This window comes from Mercenaria mercenaria, chromosome 2 (assembly GCF_021730395.1).
Source record: "Mercenaria mercenaria strain notata chromosome 2, MADL_Memer_1, whole genome shotgun sequence".
NCBI classification, from domain to species: Eukaryota; Metazoa; Mollusca; class Bivalvia; order Venerida; family Veneridae; genus Mercenaria; species Mercenaria mercenaria.
The window spans coordinates 8,833,626-8,847,975 of NC_069362.1; the positions used below are offsets into that span (position 1 = coordinate 8,833,626).

The following is a 14,350-nucleotide window of genomic DNA, read 5'->3' on the forward strand; positions in this document are numbered from 1 at the left end:
ACGCAAAGATATTTCTTTCTCAAATTTACAGATATTACTAAACTGGCGACCATAATTAATATAATTATTGCACTATATTGGGAAATATTTTGTAGATCAAATATAATATTTGAAATATTTTATTGACATCAATTTTACGCATTTGCTATTAGGTCGATACCCTAAAGTTAATCCTCTTTGGTAAAGGCTGTGTGTCACAAATTGATATACGGGCCTTATTTTATCTGTAGTGTAAATGCAGGTATTGCATCATCTTTTTGTAAATTTTTGAGTTATTGAGGTAAATGTCAGATTTCACGCATGAAATACCTCTTATATTTTTCTGTATTTCATAACATAAATTTCCATGTAAATTTCATTAAATTCTGTTCAGTAATAAGAAAGTTGATATTTTATAAACTTCAGTAATTTATGTTTTTATCCCCAAAACCACTATAATGGGCCTCAAATTGTCAATTTAAATTCGCGCCAAAGTAGTTAGATTTCCCGGCTATATCGTGAATCCCGTGAAAATGACAATAGTCATAGCTCACGGCTTAGCCGTGAATCCCATGAAATTTAGTATTTGGCGGGACATTATCCTTTAAATAGACTGGACTAGATATGCCTTGCGCACACCACCTTACGACTTTATAGACGAATCTATGTCTGAATTATTTTCTTGCTAGAAATTTATGCTCGATCGAGGTAAGAAATTTATTTGTTAGATTTTTGTATGATTTTTGCATTACGATTTTTTTTGGATAAATTTTTGTTCATTCTACAGAATTCTGTAACATTTACTTTTCGGCATATGATTTTTGCTAGTTTCGGTATGTCAGGATGATTTATTAAATTTTTCAGACTTTTGTAAATTATTTCGAAAGAGGAATCTAAAATGTTTCATTTATATAAGATGTAAAATTTGTACTGAAATTTGTAACATGATATTTATAAAGTACTTTGTTTCAAAAACTTATGTCAAACATTTTGTTAATTATGGAACGCCATTACTGCATTGTATGGTTATGTATAAATCTATATGGCAAGTCTAGTGCCATGTTTGTAATATATTATTGTAATATGAAATTGTGTGACAGTCTATTGCATACACATACAATGTCCGTTTTAGTGTATGGCATTAGATATTATATGGATGCCAACTATCATATAACGTTTGATTTACATTGAATTTTGTTAATTTGTAGTTGTAAATAATGGCTGCAGTTTATCATGTCCGTATCTATAATGTTTCCTCATATACTTTTCATATCATTTCATACTTTAACTTTAGTCTTTTAAGTAAGTAATCTTTGTAATAATGGAAGTAATAAGTGACGTATTTTAATCATGTGACGTTTGAACTTAGTAGCACATATATTTTGTATAAGTAGCACGTATTATTTATGGGAGCCTACGGAGGTATGGTATACCCAAAGGAGCAGTTTTATGCCCTGACTTATTTGTTTTGCTATGGTGCTTACCATATGTTATATATTTTAGCTTCTTCCGCCAGACGATTTTCCTGGTGATGTCATAACCCGGAAGTACAATGCCCGAGGTTCACTTGTCTTCACTCGCCTGGATGTGATATTCCCAGCGCAGAGCTTTCGTCCCATGGTTGTGCCGTAAACCGCAAAGACGATGATTTTTGTTATCCTCTGAAGTCAGCTCAGGGATGCAATCACCTACCACCATAGGGAGCCAATACGGAATCAACGTATTCACGGTTTAAAGGGACTGTATTTTGAATTTAGAAGCTATGTTTTGTTTGTGCTACTTAAAGTTCACAATTACATTAAAGACCTGTGTCACGTCAGATTAGAATGGACTATAAGAACTTTTGTATCTAGAGATACTGAACTTTCTTTTTTTTTTCTTTCTTATAATCAGTTTTTTTTCTTTTCATATCTATTCATTGTTAATAATCATCTTATGTAAATAAATTTGTAAATATTGTAAAGGGTGTTGATTTGTTCTGATGGTTACTGTCGCCGGTACGGCCTTTCCTGTCACACTGTGATTCTACCAAGATGTTTGTTCGTGCCTAAAATAAAGTCTGAATGCTCTCTTTGTTTCCTCCACAAATACAAAAGCTGTAAAGTTGCCATACGACCAAATACAAATTATTAGAATATGTGTTTATGAAATGTATTACTTATTGAACCTTATTACTGTCATGAAAGTTGCATTCGATCTTTATATGGCAAATGTTTTCGAAACAAGAGATTGACACCCAAACCCTTGTATTGTGTTTGTGTCTTATGAACAAAACATTTGTTAACAACCAGCTTAAATAGTTATAAGTGGCAAGGAATCCTGGAAGTTCAAAACTGGTTCGTTATGCCAAGAATACGATTCGTGTAGCTTTACACGTTACACATCACCTCCCTGTATGTACGATTCCGGGAAAATTACTTGTCGACAATACACATATTCATTATAAAAATCTATTTATCGAAAATAAAATGTCATATTAATGCTGTCCACTTCAAGAACACGTAATACAGAAATATATATAGAATATAGAAACGCAAGCCGAAGTAAGATAATTTGAGCCGCGCCATGAGAAAACCAACAAAGTGGGTTTGCGACCAGCAGGGATGCGCATCCGCGCAGTCTGGTCAGGATCCATGCTGTTCGCTTTTAAAGCCTGTTGGAATTGGAGAAACTGTTAGCGAACAGCATGGATCCTGACCAGACTGCGCGGATGCACATCCATGCTGGTCGCAAACCCACTATGTTGGTTTTCTCATGGCGCGGCTCATTTATTAGGAAAACGGCAGATTGAGATCAGAAATGTGATTGTATGAAATGGATTTGAGAAGTCGGTGTTACCTCTTGGAGTCGCTTCCTACACATTTATTTCTCATCATATCGATGACTTTATCTAAGTTAAAGCCATACAATCGTCGCTGCTCGTTTCTGATTAAAACATTTGCGATTCAGTGCAACCGAAGAGATTTCATTTTTCTCGATACGTTATACTAGTATATGAAAATCTTCGGTTTTCCTTTGTTAAAGAGTTTTCTATTATTAAACTAACGACATCAAAAGTCATTTCTACAGACCCAAAGTGAAATGGGTGCCGCTAGAACAAATTTTTACCACTGCACTGGCAGTATATTGTATTACTGAAACGTAAAATAGATATGTCTGTTTCAGTGATGTTGACAATCCCATTGTTATTTCTGTCTAACGAGAGCCAGTATGCTCCACAAAGTGAAATTACCGAGTTAATGGGGAAATACTTCGGACACACTTCAGTTTCTAGACAGACTTATGTCATAGATAGAGCTTAATGTTTTATGGAAACGTGAATATGAAATAAATGAACAGAAATGAATTTTGATATGAAAATAACAAACTTATGTTATCTTAAGTGCATTTTGAATAATCTGGGTAGATGGAATATATTTACAAAGATTTGTGGAATCGCGGTCCAAAATAGATCTAAACTGAGCTAAAACCATAGATACAAGCAGTACCTAGTCCAGATTGTTGACATTTTCCATTTGCTATCAAACAGGAGTGTAAACAGGACATTCTACTGTAATCCAAAAGAAATGTAAAGATTTTAAAATAATACCAAACGCGCATCTTTCACCGACTAGTAAATAGTTTGATATCACTTCTAATGTAGAAAACCTCAGCATAAGAATTTAACTTGACTAAATATAAGAACCGACTGTATTGTAGAGTTATATTAATAATTAAATGTCATATATAACAGTCGTTTGTTAAAACAACTTCCAGTTTTTGATACTGCATAAGCTTTGTCGTGGGACAGACCTTTTACAAACTAATCTTTGCTAGTCAGAACCTGGTCAGTTGCACCTGTGCAATATAAATAGGAAATGAGGAATTCAGCGTCTGTCGTTTGCGCTCGCTGAGCAGATGATATATAGCATGGGGATTTTTGATAGATTAGTTTTCTGTCTACCGAGTACATATCGTTGATTACATGGAGTTTTTCCAGTAACATTCCATACGGCCATGGACCGTTTAAAATTGTAATCTGCGGACTCTTTGTACGGATAAAATAAGATTGTAAAGCTGGCAAGAAGGGGGATTTGAATCTGAATCGGCCTGCTTCAGAGATCTTATAACCTTCCAAATTCCATGTTTTGTAAGCAGTAATGAGCAGTGTTCTGGAAAATTGAAAGTTTTTGCTATGTCTACTACGAACCTAGTTCGTATGAAACAGTCTATATTTCTAATGTATACGCTTCCAGCAATCGTGTTTTTCATTTCTGCAAATCATTTTTGCACATCTAAACCGGATATATTTGCTCTTAATTAAAGCGTAAAATTAATTTAGTTTTGGCCTTATGACGTACGCCGTCTGTTTGTTTATCCTTAATCGTCGGGAATAAACACAATATTAACAATGATATATGTTTGGAAAACATAACAGATGACATTTTTTGATCTGCAAAATTCATCCGTTTGCACCATTAACAGCCAGCTTAATAATATCTCGACTGGAAAAGATCTTTCTAATAAACTGCTTGTATGATTGAGTGTTATAAACGCAGGTGTTTAAAGTGTTTCAGGTGTTCTTCTCTTCACGGTTATATATACATGGTGAGGCACAGAAGAATATGACACAAGGAAAATCTCTTTAAATGCATGATACTTATGGATAATGGCTCGGTAGGAAACCTTAATTTCGAATTACACAATACAAAGCTAACAAAGCATAACGATTCTTTTTTTTTTTGTTTTGAAAATAACAGATACATTCCAACAAATGTAAGGCCTCTCCGTAAAAGTACATGATAAATCAAATTTAAAAAGTGATTCCAACGTTATTGCTTTTTTCCCCAACAGTTCCAGGAAGTCTATTTTCTGCCACATTATTACAGTATGTTCAATAAATCTCACCACAAGGAAAACATTTAATAGCGTATATTTGAGTGGTGTCCTAATATCAGTTCACGATGCACAAAAAATCAAACAGAAAAAAGGGCAGATAATATCCCATTATTATTGATATTTTACACATGACGTGTCTTTGGAATTTGCAAGAATACATGATATGTAGAAACGTATATATAATACCGGTAAAATCTTTTCCACCTAAAACGTTTCTTAGAAAACTAGGTATTCTTTGTGTATGCACTACTGGTTTGAGTCGTAAATTCGGCCACTTTTTGCGGTTTTTCATAAATATTTCTTTCTTTATACAATTGATTTGTACAAAATTTTTACCGTATGTGCTTTAATACAAGCAACATTGATTGTTATCATTAACAGCCGTTTACGGCCACTTTTTAAACATAAAGATGGTTATATTTTCAACAATGTCTTGGAAATAAATCATGCTACAGCCAAAATCGTTTTTTTTTCAGCAAACTGCAATCATTTTTATAGTATACCTCGTGGGAAATAATTGCCAACAGATATTTAAAAAGCGCCTGTCATCCTTCTCACACCAGCATGACGTAGTTTAAATTTTACGTCAGTGTTTATAACACATTCTAGCATACAACTGCTGTTTTTGTCACTTTAAGGGGTCATTTTAACAGGAGAGTAAAGAGATTCTCGCAACCACGTGCTGTTATAACGCCTTTTCATATATGCGAGTTCCATGGCGAAGCATAAACGTATGACGGCCCCGAAACTGATAATTCAAAAGGAAATGACGTCAACGTGAAAAAACAACGTAGACACAGAAATTCAATGACGTTGAGGGACTATATATTCATTAACTTTGTTTCAAACGCGTTTTCTGCTAGTTAGCGCATGTTCTTTCCGTGTTATAAAGTTTAGATTTGAATTAACCCTTGCAGGGCCTCAGCATAAACGAGCGCGTGCGATGACGTCACGCGACCCGCGAGACAAAATATTTGCTATTTAGAGTACACAACTTTAGGGAAGGACAACTTTTTTTCTACTCGCCCCAACTTGTTGTTTTTTGCCGATTTTGTTGCTAATACAAGCGCTTGTGATGACACTGATGCGTTCTCAAGCATCTTGCTCGAAAAAAAGCTTTAAAGTGGGTGGCCGAATATTTACGGCCTGGCCGAATTTACGGCTCGAACCAGTATATAGATATGAATTAACAGAATGAATAAAATTCACTATGCATTACAGTTACTTTAAAATGAATAGAAATAACATTCGAACGAAATATTATATTATTACACACCTTCAATATTAAAGCCTATCACTATTGTCCGACTTTGTTCGTAATGTATAAGAAATTGCAATATTATGTACTTGTATATATATTCATTACAAGTCGGAATATATCCACAGTACTAGGATTATAGAATTTATTAAAAAGTATGCAAGCCAGATTGAAGCTTTTCATTTATGTCTCATATACAAGATTTTTTATTTGTTTAGGACACTATTGTAATAGAGACATATAATTTCTTCTTAGACAGCATTGAACAGGTTATGAAATGGCAAATCACGTACCGACCCCACGTTCCAACATTCCCCATTTTCTGTATTATGCTCTTCAAGAATACATGAATATGTAGAAACGTTTATATAATAAAATATTTTCACCTAAATCTTTTCTTAGAAAACCAGGTATCCTTTGTGTATGCACTATATTGATATGAATTAACAGAATGAATAAAATTGAAGTAATGAACAATAGAAATAACATTCGAACGAAATATGATATTATTACACACCTTCAATATTAACCACTATTGTCCAACTTTGTTCGTAAAAATTCAAAGACAAAAATGCAAAAATTATTTGCTTGAAGGATACATTCAATTAACCATATTCTATGAGACACGAGCCTTCATAGTACCAATATATCCATTACTATTTTACAATATTGAATATTTAATGATCAGCTGTATTCGTTAGATAATCCAAGGGCAGCTAACAGTCTTGTTTCATTAAAAGGGAATATGGAGAAAGTCTGTAGTGCGTCCTTGATCCTTTTCAATATTTTGTTATTATTTTTATTCATAAATATGCTTTCTTCGTTTCTACCCTTTTCTTGTACTCTAGTATACAAGTTTTACTGAATGCAGAGGTTTATTGACTAGGGAATACTTTCTCAATGCAAACATTTCAAACAAATATAAAATATCACTTCTAACTCCTGCAACAAATTACCTCATGTAAAAACTTTTATAAACTCATCATTCAAACGTGCTTGCTGTCAAGCGGTCGATATCTTTATCCATTCTGTCAGGATGTAATGGAATTTTCTACATGACATAATCACCCTCGACGTTCTAATGCAACTAACTAAATTGGTATTTTCATAGGCTCAGGGCGATAAAGTAAAATGACAGCGTATAAATGACTTGATTGAAAACGTGATTGATATAACACGATATGTTATTAAAAGAGAAGACTGTCAATATATATTCAGTATTGAAATATCTTCTTAGTTAATATCTGTCAAGTCAGGTTATTGTCAAAATTCAGAAAATCTTAAGTATTTTTAAGTACTATAACTCTTATGTTACGACGAAATTGGCCATTTCATTTACTACGATGCCAGCTAAGCTCTTCTTTATAACCTGTCGAAGAACATAGTTTCAGACATACTAGTATTACTTATTTCCGATTTAACGTAAACAGAAATATCAAACATATTAGGTAAGTTAATGTCCACATTTTTTCCCCTAGTGTTTGTTGCGTTTGTGCGCCACTTTTAAATATGGTATATTAAATGTGAAAGATATTTTAACTAATGGATCAACGTATCTATAGATAACATGCATACATACTAGATCTATTTGAATTTAAAGAGTATCAGTATATAAACTTTAACACAGCAGTATAAGAGAGTTCTCCTTGATGTAGTCAAACATTTGATAAAATTGTTTCCCGCCCGTTCGTTAGGTAGCAGATGGCGGTTTTTTCTAGTACTTCGGACTTCCGAGCGATGTGGCCAAGTCAGACGGCTTCCGATATCTTACGAGATGCAGACCTGAAAATAAAAAGATACCGGTTTACATCTTACTTGAAGAAGAAATAAAATACATAGTAAACTTTATACAAAGCATAGATTTTTAAATCCACAACCCACCTGAAAGACAATTTCAGCCCGCGAAAATACATGACATTTCAGCCCAAATTAGCCATATCTCCAACTGGCCTTAAAATGTAAGGAGAAATGATAGAGCCAAATGACCACTTGCATTCTGTACTCAGTTTCAAGTATTACTTGCAGAGCTGGACAAAAATACCTGTCAACCGATTACTTTTTCACTATTTTCAACTGTGTGAGGCCTATATGATATTTGACAGTTCACGAGACGCTCAATGCTGATAGTGGTATATACGCATTTCAAGCAGTTATATGAAAATGATGCCATCAAGCTTACATTCGCATCTGCCAGAATTTCTGCAACATACCATTCTTAAACTTGTTAAGCACAAACTCACATCAACAAATATTTCAAACATCAAAACAGCCTTCACTTCAAGGTTTTATCTCTAATGACAGATTTTGACCCTGGCCAATTCGAATCTGTGGCTGGAAACTACCAACTGCTACCTTAGCAGCCATGGACAAGTCGTTAGTTTTTCGGCATCACGTTGAGTTATATATATTCACCATCACAAAAAGTTAGTATTATGATCATCAACAGTTTATGTCATTATAGTTTGGTAGAATGGATTTCATCTGATATATCAAAAGCGATATTGCAATGTCGCAAGTGGAGAATATTCTGTACAATTGTACCTCTTCATATTTATGGTAACCTTTGCTATCTTTCCCAGATAAACACTTTTATGATCCTATTGTAATATTTCCCATGTATCTCTACAGTTTTGGTATTGATGTTTTGTCTAAACTAAAACAAAAAATCTCTGTCAATCTCTGTCAATATCTCACAAGCTCAGATTCAGCTTTCACTGATATTTATTTAAAGTAAACACGGAAGGTTTCATTGCTTACTAAAATGAAAGTTCAGTATGAGATAAAATCCAGTATCAATTCCCTCTCCATAAAAAGCTACAAGTTCTACAGATTGTATTAATGGAATCAACAATATAAAAAGAAAAACTTTTACTTTTTTCAGTTCTAACATATAAGCCGGGACATTCATGTTAATGACGTGACAGATTTCAGTTATGATTTTACCTAAGTGTAATCTTATAAAATGACTTTAAATGCATCTTCTCTTTATTACGTTTTGGTGATGCGGTTAATAGTCCCCTGTGTTGTCCAAGAAAATGTAATTTCGAATTTTCTGCCTTAAAAGCAAAGAAAAATATCAAACAGGGAGTGCCACGCACCAAAAGCGCAGCCTCCTCAAAACGAACCCCAGCACGCAAACGCGTGCACCACACACACACTCAAAGCTTACACATCAGGACAAAACGAACAACACACACACACACACACACACACACACACACACACACACACACTCAAAGCCAACACATAAGGACAAGACGAACAATAAGCATACACACACGCGCGCACACAAAGTCAACACACAAGGACAAAACGAACAAACAAAGGAACACAGTGGGGCACCGCCTTGGAACGGTCAGTGGCAAAAACACCACTGGGGAGCTTAAACCGGTTTATGGTGCGCACCCAACCTCACTCTTACCCCCACCATGTTCCAAAGACATGGGACAGTGTAAATAAAAGTAATCCCCTCCAGGTGAATCTCTAACACACGTAATGGAAACAAAAAGGCATGGCATGTAAAACACAAAAATGCTCGTGTATAAATATATAAAAAGCAAACCTTAAGAACCAAAAACGTATGTACTCAATGCCTTTTCAGAAGACAGAGCAACAAGAGAAACACCCTTAAGGGCCCGACGAAACAGGCCAGAAGACAAATATCAAAACAGTTCAGTCCTGGTAGGATTTAAAAACTGCTCATCATAGAGTCCTCCCCCTCTTCCGTCAGACGCAATCAAAGAGGGAAGCGTAGTGTCCAACTGTAAACGGGTTGAACACTAAACATGCGGTATGTCTCAAAACAGTTGGGTCGTAACCTCTTTTAATAAAACGTTTGATAATCTTTTCAAATACATTTGGAAAATTACCATGGCCCAAGATTTTACGAAGTTTGTAAACCACATCCCCATAAAAAACGGTTTTAGAAATACCTTCTCGCAGAAGTGTCTTTAAATTATTATTGAATTTTAAAACTAAATCAGAATTACGATAATAAAATTTAGTAAAATATTAACGCAATTTGTAATAACGGTAGCCTTGCTGAAGAAGTTTACTTGTAATATATTGATTACGTTCATTGAAATGCTTGACATGACTACACGCTCTGGCAAACCGAATTAATTGAGAAATATATACCCCATAAGATGTAGCCTGAGGTACATCCCCATCCAAATGGGGAAAATTTACAATACTAAAATTAAAATCATCCCTCTTGTCATAAATTTTGGTATGTATAATATTGTCATAAATAGAGAGATGTAAATCTAAAAATGAAGCATCGGTATCCGAATTGTTAGTTTTAATAAACTGAAGCTCCCTAGGATAAATAGTACCCACCAAATGACCAAAAAACGGATTATCCATATTAAGAATATCATCCAGATAGCGTGATGTATTATTAAATGCAGTTATAATATCTGCTTGCGTATCTGGAGAAAGGCTCAACATAAATAAAATCTGGAAAGTAGGTCCCTCGGAAGCACCGAGAACAAAACAGCGAAAATTGCAGACTCGGTTTTATTGAGTCTGTTCATGAGCAGTAATGGAATATGCTACACTGCTCACGCCCTCTAGCACCGGCTTAAGCAGTATTCAATCTTCAAATCTAAATGAGTTGAAATCAATGATCCCGAAGGACCAGAAAATATAACAACACTGAGATGAAGTCGGGGCGACTTTTTACGGCAGCCACACAGCACTTAACACCCGCTGTTGTGAAGTAAATAAAATCTGGAAAGTAGATCCCTCGGAAGCACCGAGAACAAAGCAAACAGCGAAAATTGCAGACTCGGTTTTATTGAGTCTGTTCATGAGCAGTAATGGAATATGCAAAACTGCTCACGCCCCCTAGCACCGCCTTAAGCAGTTTTCAATCTTCAAATCTAAATGAGTTGAAATCAATGATCCCAAAGGACCAGAAAATATAACAACACTGAGATGAAGTCGGGGCGGCTTTTTACGGCCGCCACACAGCACTTAACACCCGCTGTTGTGAAGTAAATAAAATCTGGAAAGTAGATCCCTCGGAAGCACCGAGAACAAAGCAAACAGCGAAAATTGCAGACTCGGTTTTATTGAGTCTGTTCGTGAGCAGTAATGGAATATGCAACACTGCTCACGCCCCCTAGCACCGGCTTAAGCAGTATTCAATCTTCAAATCTAAATGAGTTGAAATCAATGATCCCGAAGGACCAGAGAATATAACAATACTGAGATGAAGTCGGGGCGACTTTTTACGCTGTTGTGAAGTAAATAAAATCTGGAAAGTAAATCCCTCGGAAGCACCGAGATAAAGTCTCTTTCATAACAATATAAAAACAAATCTGCGACAAGGGGTGCACAATTTGTTCCCATGGGAATACCAACAACTTGTCTAAAAACTGCATTCCCAAACCTGATGTAAATGTTGTTTAATAAAAAGGAAAGGGCTTTACAAACTTCGTCACAGGTCCACATAGTATAATGTTTAATAATATTGCTAGTAAAAAAAAGCTTTATCAAAATTGCAAGCGATAAATGTAGCATTCTCTCTGGCAAAAGTCTTTTGAATTAGGGCAGTTAATTTGTCATTCATTAAGTTATGTGGTAAAGTGGTATACAAAGTAGAAAAATCGTATGTACTGACTGTAGATACCTTGTAATTATTAATTTTCAACTTATCCAGGATTTCGCCAGAATTTTTAATCGACCAAAATAAGTGTTTACCAGAATTTTCGTATACTTGTATATTTGTAGTTGTACAAGAGCTTGAATTAGCGATAAAGCGAGCTTTATATGGATGTTTATGCAATTTAGGAATCCAGTACATGGTCGGTAGTTTAATTTGTTGATCGTCTATACGAACTTTTGAATTAGAAACTTCAGTGATGTGATCAGTAACCAATTTGTTTTCAACAGAAGGACTCAATGTATAAGTTTTAGTGCTATTTAGTTCGTTTTGTAAAACATTAATATAATGCAGGCGTCAAATGATGATAATATTGTTGGCCGCCTTGTCCGCTGGAACTAAGACATACTTAGAATGAAATTCTTGGATTTCCTTTTTCAAATGTCTTAAAGTAAACTTGGGTTTTGGTGGCAGTAGGTGTACATTAGTTTGGTAAAATTTTATTCGAGAATCAACAATGTTAAAAATATTTCGTTTCCAAGACGTTAACGCATTGGGATCATCTGACGATCAACAAGTTAAATCATCTGCATGCATTAAGACTTGTTTGACCTATCATCAGTTGTTTTCTTTCTCAGTCCAATTTACTAAAAGGGAATCTTAAGTGTAATATATCAACATATTTGAACCCGTGGATTGGTGAATATGTTCTATAAGTTTCATGCTTGTATTACATTTTGTGCTACTTTAAAAACATTTAGATGTATTTTCTAAAGTTATAAAGTTATCAAGTATGCTACAGACTTTCATCAAACCTATTTGTGCTGACCTGTTTCATCCAGTTTATCCGATACATTTCATTTAATGTTTGATGCTGCACCGGCGTCTGTAGTCTGCCCTCACTTATGCTCAAGATGATTTATAACATGGTGCTTTTTGTGTGATTAATTTTCCGTCTATCGAGGATATATCATTGATATATATTTATATATTTCTATGGATGCTTGTCATGTCATGCATTTTGCAGATGTTCTTAGATTGCATTATCGTTAATTAATTAAGTTTTTTTCCCCTTGGATTTCAATGTGTCCTTCATGTGCTGTATTTAGTGTAATGTTCATGTATGTTCGATTTTCTTGTAAATTGTAAGTATATATGTTATGCTCTTCATAATTTGAGGAATAAAAGTTATTTAGTATTATAATTATATCTTGATGCCAAAGTACATATGCGATATGATTAAATGAAAAACCACTTTAAACGCATGTTATTAATTGATGCAGGCTCAGCAGGAAACTTTAATGTCTGTTTTCGCAATGCAAACCTAAATTAATTTCGCACAAAGTATATCAAAGTGTCCATATCAATTACTTTAAAGGAAGTAATTTCACTTATCACCATATATTAATACCTTCGTTTAATACAATTTTTTAATCTTTCAACAATTCCTAAAACATCCTATAATATCCGTTTCATTGCACATTACTTGAATTATATCCCAGTGTTTTCTTTTGTATTTTATGGCGATTTCGTTTCGCCTCGAATAAGAGTAACCATGATATAATAAATACTGTATGATATATAGTTCAGGCAAATTTAAACAATAATCACAGAGGAACGGAATTTTAGTAGGCTTATATAGTAAAATCTGAAGTTGCCGTTAACACAATAGCTTTACTATGTAATTGTGGATTATTGTGCTTTTGTATGTCTACTTTTATTTCATTGTTTGCTATAATAATTAAAACTGAAACTGTTTAAAATATGGTTTTCAAGAATACCGCGAAGCATTCTAAGGGCAGATTTTTTAACTGATCAATTTAGACGAAATTGTCTGCTGCACATTATGGCTGACAGACAGTAATAGTATGACAACCATTCCACGTCTGTGACGCTGTAGAGGTAGATTCTCGTTATTATCCATTCAAATTATTTTTCTAAGTTAGTATTATTATTGAAGCTCTTATATATATATATATATATATATATATATATATATATATATATATATATATATATATATATATATATATATAAGAGCGAAAACAACCATTTTACACACAATTACTTTTTTATTGGGCCAAGTAAAAAAAAATGATGAGGATTTCTACATTTAAAGTTTTAATTTACATTGGTATTTGCTCTAATAACAGAAAATACTGACTTGCAACTTATCATTATTTAGATACTAGTGTCATCATCTCATTCCTTCTGAGTATAAAATTCTTGCCCAGTATACTTTCACGATTATAGAGCTTAACACATATCGTTCATATAGCTGTTAAAGAATAAATTCAGTGATATTCTGTTGCTAAGGCTAATGTCCATTAGGCATTGTCTAGGAGACAAAAATGTTCGTAATGTGAGCCTCATGAGTATCTTTGCAGGTTACACTGTCTGTTCTGAATATGTATTATGCAGCCATTTCGGTTCCGTTTGAAGGAATCTAATTCCCGAGACTGGAAAATGTCAGGTTTCTGTCGCAAAGACGCCTTCATATTTCATCACAAAGGGGTGACCAGAGAAAATGTACAGAATGTCAAATGGAAAGAAAGCAAACTGTCTGAGAAATATAATTTAAAGGAAAGAATAATGCTCATTAAAAACTTCAAGAATATGAACCAGTA

The 14,350-nt window shown here is 34.2% G+C and overlaps 1 long non-coding RNA gene across 1 annotated transcript; it reads left to right on the plus strand.

Moving 5' to 3' along the window:
- The first annotated feature begins 213 nt into the window (after positions 1-213).
- On the plus strand, positions 214-1,946 carry LOC128550381 (uncharacterized). The gene is made up of 2 exons (XR_008368249.1): positions 214-687; positions 1,483-1,946. It is a non-coding gene; the product is annotated as an uncharacterized LOC128550381 (long non-coding RNA).
- The last annotated feature ends 12,404 nt before the right edge of the window (positions 1,947-14,350 follow it).